Genomic DNA, 10,251 nt, shown 5'->3' with positions numbered 1-10,251 from the left:
AATAATAATAAGGTAGAAAATTCTGACTCTTAATATGTGTATGTTTTTAGAATCCTCTCTTTCAGTCACTTCTGCCCTCCTCTCCTTGCTGTTATGTGCTGTCTAGTCAATTCGACCTGTAGTGACCCTGTATAGGGTCTCCAAGGAGCAGCTGGCAGGCACGAACCATTGGGCCTACAGCTCAAAAGGCCCTGTAGTGTGTCACCTCAGCCCACAGCACTGTGCCGGACTCCCTTCAAACCAGTGAAAACAAGTAGGCAGACTTCATATGGTGGGTATCTGTGTCCCCCGCACAGGGCCTCTGAAGAGTGGCCTGTGAGCCTGAGCCTCCGACCCAGCAGACCAAAAGGCCCTGGAGTGGCACTCCAGCCCACTGTGCTACAATGGGATGGCTCTCAAATCCGTGAGTGCAAGCTGACCAAGTAGTACACACAGCCCAGCCCTGTCACCTGTATATGGTTTCCTATGAGTGGTTGGTGAGTGTGAGCCACCGGCTCTGTCCCACTGGGCTTGTTGCTCAAAGGAATCTGCGATACAGCAGCCCACTTCACAGCATTAGCTGTGCTCTCTTTCAAACCCGTGAAAAAAGGGCAGACCCACTCCTCATCTCAGCCTAGCCCAGGAGCATGTGTTCCTGGCAGAGGAGAGTGCTGGGGGTGGGGGTGGGTTCTGGCAGCTCGTCTAATCCCTTATCTCATCTCACCCAGACGTATGTGGGCAAACCGTGAGCGCACTCCCTCCCGACACCAAAGAAGAAAGAAAAAGAAACTAGAAAATACAACTAGTTCAGAACGACCCAAGGTCGGCAAGGCACCCTAGATGTTCCTGCGGCGCGTCTCCGTGTCTTGGAGACTCTGCGGCCCCTATTCAGTCCAGCCACTCTGTCTCTCCGAGGCTGTGGGCCCAGATCACCTAGCCTGGCCAATTGGCCCAAGGGTACACACCCTTTTGCCTCCACTCCAAGTTCCACTGGCTACAAGTCTCCCAACCTCTAGACACCTCCTATCTCTGTGGATATGAACCCGGGAGCTCTGTCTTGGCTCCTTTCTGTTTTGGATTCTGAGCCTCTTTTGCCGGCGGCCTTCGCCCTAGCCGCCAGCGATTCCTGCCCTCTGCTCTTCTTAAGTTAATCTAAAATATTTTTACTCTGGTTTTGGCTCCCTCTAGGTTTTACCACTTATTGAGATGCTGTGGTGTCGGTTCTGACACACAACTAGTCAGTATATGGTTTCCTGTAGGAGTTGCAGCCGACAGTTCGTGCAAATCTTCAGAGTTTGTTTTCTGGCAGATTAAGCCACAGCAGGGGTGTTTTGTTACTGTAATTGAGTTGCTATTTAGTTTTGGGCTGGTCCCTGAGTCTGAGCGGAGAGTTGACCTAGGCTGAGGAGGTGGGTGATGGGCTTCGTGCTTGCAGGCAGATAGGGTCTGCCTTTGATGACGTCCCAAATGCCTCTTTGTCTCCCTGTGCCTTGGGCCCCCCAATTTTCCCTATATATTCACCGGTAATGCCTAATGTGGCTATTAGGACCCCTCTGGGATGGACTATGTTGTTTACTGAGGGCTCACTGGTTCTCTGCGAGCATGCTCCTTCTGAGAGTGTCTGCTCAGGGCCTGTTAGGTTCCGCAGTGGGTGGCGCCCTCTCCCCAGTAAGAGCCGGGAGCAAGCGGGTGGGGGTTAATAATGCTCGTAACTTCTCAGTTGTTAGTTGTTTTTAAAAACCAAGTTCATAGAGTTGCCGCCTAATGTTTTATGTTTGCCCAAAAGCTGTCTGTCTACCAGTCTGGGGCCCCTATTGTGACCCTGTCTTGTATTTCTCCCGAGCTCACGTACCTGTTCCACTGGTCAGGGAAGTGCCACCGCTGGAAGCCCTCTATCTATTTTATTTGATTGTTTCTGTAGCACTTTCCTGACTTCTTCCTTATTTGTCTCAGCTGCACTGTATAGTGTTTTGATACATTTTTAAAATAATTTATAGGAATTCCTTTTCAGGCATTCCCAAAGCCTGCCCATCTTCCAGTATGAAGTGTAGGTCTACTTCCAGCTCATTTGCCTCAGTCACTTTATCTTGTTTCTGGACATGTGCATATATAGTCATCTGCTTCTGTTTTTTGGGCATCTACAGGGGTTATCTGTGGACTTAATACTTTGATGGGTATGCATTTTGGTATTTTTTATGCTTTCTGAATGTCTTCAGGTAGATGTGATCAGGAAATGGGCTTCCCTTTTCACTCTTCTTCCTGAGAAATTTCAAGATACCACTGTTGGTCATTTTGACATAACTTAGGTTTTAATTTTTGGCCTATTTCCTCTTTTGTCTGTTTGTCCTACTCCACAAACCCCGTTCAGGCCTTTTTTTCTAGTTGGAAACAGTTCAGGGCTGGTTGTGGCCATTTGATTTTAATTGGAAACTGTCTCTTTAAATTTCGAGGAGATCTGTGTGCATGTGTAGTAAAACACTCTGAGGGTGGGGCTGGGGTGCCCACTAGCTCAGGCAACCCTATAGTTACCAGAATGGAGGTGCATAAAATGCAAGGGACCAATGAACAGCTACCAAAAGAAAATAATGCCGACACCTTTATCTCAGTGGTTCTTCCAGGTGTCTGTGGCTGCTCTGATCCTTTCCCCGCATGGTCTCACCCAAGATGGTGGCTCCTGGAGCAGCTAAGCATCCCAAACTAGAAAGCAATGGATTTCTTGCTTCTGCCTCAAATTCCCCCCGCTGTAAGGCTTCCAACCTTCTAAATATTCCTTTATATGTGGTTCAGCGTTCTGGGACCATCCTCTGAGCCTGCTTGGTTGGGTATTCTGTTTTGTTGTTGGCAGAGCTCTTTGCTACACATCCACCCGATCCACCGTCTTGTTTGTTCCTCTCCAACTTTTGAACTTTTTTGGTGAACAATTGAGGATATTTCTATTCCATACTCTGCTGTTGATTCTCAGGCTCATAGTGATGAAGTCATGTCTTGCCACCAGTAATGATTTTTTTTTTATCCTCCCTTCGAGTATCAGTCCAAATATTGTTTGCAGATGTCCAAATATTTCTGTTTATTCTTTTCAATGGGTTCTTTCGGTACCCATCTCACACCACCTTTTCAAAACCCAGATCTGTCATGGATTATTTCATAGGCAAAGCCATGGCTGATTTGGAAATGATTTTCTGCATGATCCACTGTCACTCATCTATTCAACAGAATTATTTCACGTGTATGTGCAATGTTGTCATCAGCTATAGACATGGCAGTGAGTGAATGGGAGGGAGTTTTGTAAGGCCCTAACTGATTTTGCCTAGCTACTTGACCAAACTCTAGTCAGGCTCAGAAAAACATTTTAAATAGACAAGGCCTCAGTTTTTAGTTCCCTCCAGAGACAAGGTCAATCTCCATTCTGTACATTAGCCTGAACACGTCCTCCTGTTCCAGGAACGTGCTAAATCAGCTCATGTTGCCTTAGAATATCCTTTCACCCCTAGCAACAGTGAGCCATAGATAAGTAATAGACAGAACAACCCAAGGCCAGATGCCAGATGTTTTCCTTTGCCCTAGCCTAAGAACAAAGACCACCAGTACTGACCAATTAAACTGTAACATCTCATACTTTGCCAAATGTCAACCAATCAGAGACTGTATCTATAGTGCTGTGCAATTATGCCCCCTGAAACCCTATAAAAACTTGTGTGTATAGTGAGTCGGGGTCGCCCTCATCTCCTGTTTTCAGGAGTCTATGTGAGGGTGGACCCCAGTGCGTTGGCAAAAGTCACCTTTGTCTCCTGGTTTTAAGAGTCTGTGAAGGTGGACCCCAGCGCGTTGGTAAATAAACCTCTTGCTTTTGCATCGAACTCGAGTCCTGATGATCTTCTTGGGGTCTCCTACTTGATTAGGCCATTAGGGGGCCTAACAGTTTTAATTGACCCAGAGTGCGGATAATTTTTGACTCACTCTCATAGTTACAAAACTTCCAAATGAAGAAGAAATCAAGCAGATTTCGGGGGGCGGGGGAGAATTAAGTAAAAAAATATTTTTAACTAGCCCTTACCCTAACCCAACCCTTATCCTTAAGAGTGACCCTAGTTCTAACCACACCCAAACACTTTTAAACAAAGTCCTAGGCCTAGTCTGAATCTAGCCCTAGTCTTACCCTGACTCCTTACTCCTATCCCCCCAAACAATAATAATAATAAAACAAGCAAACAACAACAACAAATGTCTGTGTATTCCTGTTTTTAAGGTGGTGATGGGCGAATATACAGAAGCTAAACTGGTTAACAGGTTCAGTCAAGAGTTCAAATTGTTCTGTCATCTCTTATTATCTCTGTGTTCCTATCACACAAATCTTCTTTCTTTTTTTAAAGCTTTTATTTATTGTAAGTTTAGGTAAAAGTTTACATAGCAAATTAGTTTCCCATTCAACAATTTTTTCCACAGTTTGTTTTATAACCTTAGTTAGAATTCCTCAGTGAAACAGCACTCCTTCTGCTTCCTCCCTGGGTTGGTTCCCTGAGATTCCACAAACTTTCCATGCTGAATTCCAAATGTCTCTCATGATGCAACTTCTTTTAAACCAGCTCCCAAAGGATATGACCACATAATAAACTCATATGTGTCATTTGACTGACCCTTTCACTGGAGTCAAGGATTTCATGCTTATATTGTTGGTACCTGATAGTACAAAGCATATTAAAGGAAGTCAAGCCATCAGTAAAATAATTGCTACACTATGCATTTGCTTTTCACAGTTGTCATAGTCTGCGATCTTAAATTGTCTTTACAATTGCCATGCAAAGCAGATCATTTGAGCTCCGAATATGAGGATGAGTCAAAAAATATTCCTACCAAGACACAGAAACCTGTATTAGACAAAAATAGCCAAGTGTTAAGCTACTGTTTCTTGACATATCCTCCATCTAGGTCTACACACTTCTGAAAGTGGTGTTTTCACCACTTTCCTTGAAGAATTCTGCACTCTGATTTTCACCACATCAAAAGGGCATTTTGGGTAACCTTGAGAGGCTCAAATCTTGATCATTTTCAATGTTCTTGGAGCTTTGGCAACAAAGATAAGTCTGAATGGACTAGATCAGGGCTGTAGAGTGGATGGAGTAAGGTTTTCCAGTGAAATTCCTATAGGACAGTCTTTGCAACCCCCAGAGCATGAACAGGTGTATTGTTGTGATGGGGGATTCCTCAGTGCAACTTTCCTGGCCTTTTTCTCATCAATGTAATTTTCATTTTTCTTAAAATGTATACCCATCATAAGCCCCCATGAGTGTCCTGAATTCTCAAAGAAAATCTATCAAGATGATTCCTTTGGAATCCCCCAAACAGTTACCATAACCTTCTGACGTGACTGCTGTGCCTTCATTTCATCTTTGAGATTTTTCCAACCTTAAAGCACTTGATCCATCTAAAAACTTGTTTTATGTGGTGCAGCATTCCAGTAAGCTTGTTGCAAAAACTTCAATGATTTGGGAAGATGTTCACTTGAGTATGTTAAAAAAAATTGCATTAGCCCTAACCTTTAAAGCATTTTTTTCTTATGGCACAAAAAGATTTTGTTTTGTTATTTTAATTTGAAGCCACCCTAATGAGACTAAGGAGTCCTGGTGTAGTGATGTGAGTTAATTAGCCAGACTGTAAAGTCATTTGAACTGCAAGGTTGGTGGTTTAAGCTTATCAGCTGCTCCTCGGAAACCCTATACAGGGTCACTATGGATTGGACCTGACTTGATGGCACATAACAACAACAATGAGACTAAGACAAGTGTATTATTGAGAAAACTTATCTGTAGCCATTCACTGATGACAGAGACATGTTTAAACATGTTTTGTTTGAAATAAACGCATTTCACAAACAGAAACCACTTATCATCCCAGAACATGGCCATAGGATTTAAAGTAAGCAGAACACTGAGGGAGCAACCAAATCATATAGGGAAATTGAAGTTGGAGAAGAGGACATGATTTAAGGCCACACAGCTTGTGAGTAGCAGCCTAGAACTTGGGTTTCCCTTAGGAAATGTTCCCCTTCATGATCCTCTGTCTTTGTGGGAGAGTTGAGTATGCACTTAGCCCTCAAAGGACAGTAAGAACATGACACCCACAGCCACTGTCCCAAGACGCTACCAGAACCTACCTTTGTTCTCAGTTTTCATTTTGAGCTTTTCACACACATGGACCTCCCATCAACAGCTGTTATAGGAACTAGGATGGAAAACTTGGCATAATTAGCATCTATACCCCTAGTGTAGGTCCCCTAAAAAGAAAACACACAAAAACAGAAAATGGCCAGTCTTGGTTCCTACTGCATGTCATTGTTGCTGTTAAGTGCCGACGAGTCAGTTCTGACTCACAGCGACCCTGTGTAGGGTTTCTGAGGCCTTAAATCTGTGTGGGAGCAGAAAGTCTCATATTTCTCCTGCATAGTATCTGGCAGGCTCAAACCGCAGACTTTGTGGTTCACAGTTAAGTGATTATCATAGAAATGTGGGGAACGTCAGTTCTCCACAAGATCTGAAAGATATACCTAGTATAGGGGTAGGGCACAAAGAGTTTAAGTAGGTGACTTAAACAGTGGCATCACTGGGGGAGGGGTGGATATGGACTGCACCTACTGACATTGATTGAGGGGGTTACATTAAAATGACTGTCTTACAATTTTTGTGAAGCCGTGTTTCTGCTGAAATTCATTTTTAAAAAAAAAAAAACTATCTCTGTACTGTACATGGGGTCGTTATGGGTCATAACCCACTCAATGGCATATAACAACAACAATGGAAACAAATGGATTTTCTTTCTCTCAGCTTACATGTATCAATATACCTACAAGGCTAAAACTCTATGATTATTTACTTTCTGAGCCTTCTAATGCAGTTCTGGTGTGGTACTGTAGGATAAGCACAGGACAGCAAGGTCAGTTTCAACAGCCAGGTTGGGTGTTCAAACCCTATGTGGGGATTGCTGTGAGTTAGAACTGACTTGATTGCACTTAACAACAACAATACACTTTAGTCAGAGCTGTCTGTTTTACAAATTACAGTGACAATTCAAATCCCACAGTTTGTCTGCAAACGCTACTACAAGCACATGCTGTTGTTTTAATTGTTGTCAGTGTTTTTATAGTCACTGATTTTTGTCAGATTTGCTGGTGGTTTAGCTATGTTATTGTTGTTGTGAAGTGCCGTCAAGTCGGTTCCTAGCTTGTGATAAGTAGTATTTATCAACCTATATCAATAACTTTTCTGAGAATGAAGTACTAATAAAAGAAAAGGAGATTTTAAAGCCTTTTGTTTAATTACTAATTATGTTGTTAATCTAGTACAGAAAGATTTTTGTGGGTATTTATATAATCTAAGAAATATTAAGGAGTACTATGGGTTAAGCATTGGTCTGCTATCTTCAAGGTCAGCAGTTCAAACCTATTAAATGTAACAAACATTACATTTAAGCAATTTACTATATTTATCACATTATTCTATGACTAAAATTGAAAACGGCACTTAACAACAACAACAAAATTGAAAACAAACATTATTACGGATTTTGCATGGTTTATAATGGTAAGAGGTGTTTGAGGGGGACAGGGGTCACACCATGAGTTTCCACACTAAGTGACACCAACTTAGTAATGCCACTGAGCTTTAAAGAACAGTTCTAGAAGCTCAAAGTCAAAACCAGGGTCTTGTTGTTCTTGTTGTTATGTGTTGTGGCATCAGTTCCAACTCATAGTGATCCTGTATAGGGTTTCCAAGGAGCACTTGGTAGGTTTGAATGTCTGACCTTGTGGTTATCAGTCCTGTGCTTATTCTGCCATGCCACACCAAGACTCCAGGTCAATTCCTTCCTTGTTGGTCGTTTACCCCAGGCATTCCTTTGTCCTTTGGCTAACTTTAGTTGACCTCCATCTTTCTCCCATCTTGTGTATCTGCCTGTCTGTCTGTCTGTCTGCCTGTCCAATCTGCTTTTATCATTCAGAAGTTATTAGGTTTAGAACCTGCCCTACTTGGGTATGATATAATTAACATAACAAGAAAATCTTATTTCCAAACTGAGTTGTTTCCCTAGATATAGGGGGTTAGGATTCTAACACATATTTTGTAGAGCCACAATTTAATACATAACTTTGAGGAAGGCAGGCCCGAGTGTGGCCAATTATGTTGGAAGTGTATGTAGATTGAATTGAGGACTGTAATTACCACCAAATTTTGAGAGGAAAAACATCAAAGGATATTCAACAGTCTCCAGTTTTCAAGACTGTGGTCTGCTTCCTAATTCCTGCTTCTTCCTGTTTCTCTCATCCACCTCAAGCTACTGAGACTCCATGGTTTAAGGCTTAAATTAAGTGTCAGGCAAGAAACAGAGGAGAAAAAATGCTAAAGATGATTACTCTATGGGGGTATGGGGGGGATTGTATGTTAACCTAAAAACATACTTTATGGCCTTGTAAGCCTAATGGTGCAATGATTAAATGCTCAGCTGCCAACTGAATGATCCGTGGTTTAAGCCCACCCAGTGTTCAGTGGGATAAAGGCCTGGTGACCGGCATCTATAAAAATTACAGCCCAGAAATCTCTGTGGGCATGTCTACACCATCACATAGGACCAACACTTACAAAAACGGCAAACATCCGTGTCCTATATAAGGCTGACCCAGCAATGAATTCATGGCTTTTCTATTACCTGTTGTTGTTGTTGTTGTTAAGTGCTATCAAGTCGATTCCAACCCATAGTGACCCTGTATAGGGTTTCCAAGGAGTGACTGGTGAGCTTGAACAGCCAACCTTGCAATTCAGATGACCTTGCAGTCTGGCGCATTAACCCATAGTGCCGCACCAGGACTCCTTGTGTTTGTTGTTAAGTATCACGGTGTCGGTTCCGACTCGTAGCGACTCTGCACAGGGTTCTAAGGCTGCAAATCTTTACAGGAGCAGAAAGCCTCATCTTTCTCCCACGGAGCAGCTGTTAGTTTTGAACTGCTGACCTTGCAGTTGGCAGCCCAACTCATAACCACTACTCTACCAGGACTCCTAGACCTGGAGAAAATGCCTCTGTTTTGTGAGGTTTTGGAGAAGCTCAACCTCTCTTTCTGAGATTTATATGCATGTCTGTCATCTGTGTTAGATGCGAAGACAGTGGGAGGACAAGTGATGATGAACAGGGTGTCCAAATTAAAAAGAGAAGAAGAAGAAGAAGTGACTGGTAAAACTGAGGCAGGACAAGCAGTGAGGAGTAGGAGGCCAGATAAGGGAGACTGACAAGTTCATGGGCAGGCCCACCTCAACATGGGAATGAAAGTGGTCTCTTTTCCTCCCAAACAGTAATACCTATAAGAGAGCCACTTGGCTCTGAATGAATAGGTACATGGAGAACTCTGTCTTGACCTCCTATATTAGTGTGGCCCAGTGCTGGATCACAGAAGGACACCAATTCAGGGAGCTTTTATCCAACATACCTGGGAAAGAAAAAAAAAAAAAAATTGACCTGAGAACCTCAGTGCTTGGTTGAAATAAGAGGTCTCTTGAGGAATCTCCCAACCACACCAGCATACTTAGAATGTACTTTGAGAGGTGGATGGGCAGATGGCGGATAAAATCCCGACATTGGCTGAACCCTGAAGATAGATCTCTAACAGCATCCGGGTCAACTAGGAGGTTAAGGGGAAGGCCGCCTGCCTTGGTCATGGATGGTTTTCTGGAAAACAGTTCAGGAATACAATGAAGCGAACTCTTCCATTATTCCTCTAGAGTGAAATCAGAGAAGGGTGCATTGATGGATTGTCTCTGTGTTAACTCCAGGCCAAGAGAAAGTCTTCACCAAAAGCTTTGCCCAGACACTGGCAGAAACTACCCCTAGGCCACTGGATTTTTGTCATTTCTTCTGCCACATGAAAACAGAGCCTCTGAACCAAGCCTACAAGTACTTCTTAGCCTTCTCTGCTCAAGGGGATGCCTATAGTACCAAAATCTTCAATGCTCAGAGGAAATGCCTTCATGTCTAGGATTTCTTTTATAATACTCTAATAGAAAAGTTTTAGAATGATATTAAAAGGGGGCAGGGTGAGAAACAATTAATACTGATAAAATGTTGATAATTACCAAAGGTGAGTGATGAGTACATGGGTGCTTATTCTACTTACTAACTGCTCTACTTTGGAAACTGGAATTATTCCATATAAGATGGGGTGTTTTGTTTTGTTTTTTGTTTTTTTTCTTAAATGTTTTATTGTGAATTATGTGATAGCTTACATGGGAGAACATT

At 42.8% G+C, this 10,251-nt stretch overlaps 1 pseudogene; it reads right to left on the bottom strand.

The window, feature by feature from the left end:
- Positions 1-10,251, bottom strand: part of LOC102834788 — an 88,136-nt pseudogene that overhangs the window by 71,859 nt on the left and 6,026 nt on the right.

This window comes from Chrysochloris asiatica, unplaced genomic scaffold (genome assembly GCF_000296735.1).
Source record: "Chrysochloris asiatica unplaced genomic scaffold, ChrAsi1.0 scaffold00323, whole genome shotgun sequence".
Lineage (NCBI taxonomy): Eukaryota > Metazoa > Chordata > Mammalia > Afrosoricida > Chrysochloridae > Chrysochloris > Chrysochloris asiatica.
The sequence above is the reverse complement of the archived record's forward strand: the minus strand, read 5'-3'. Positions and strand labels throughout refer to the sequence as shown.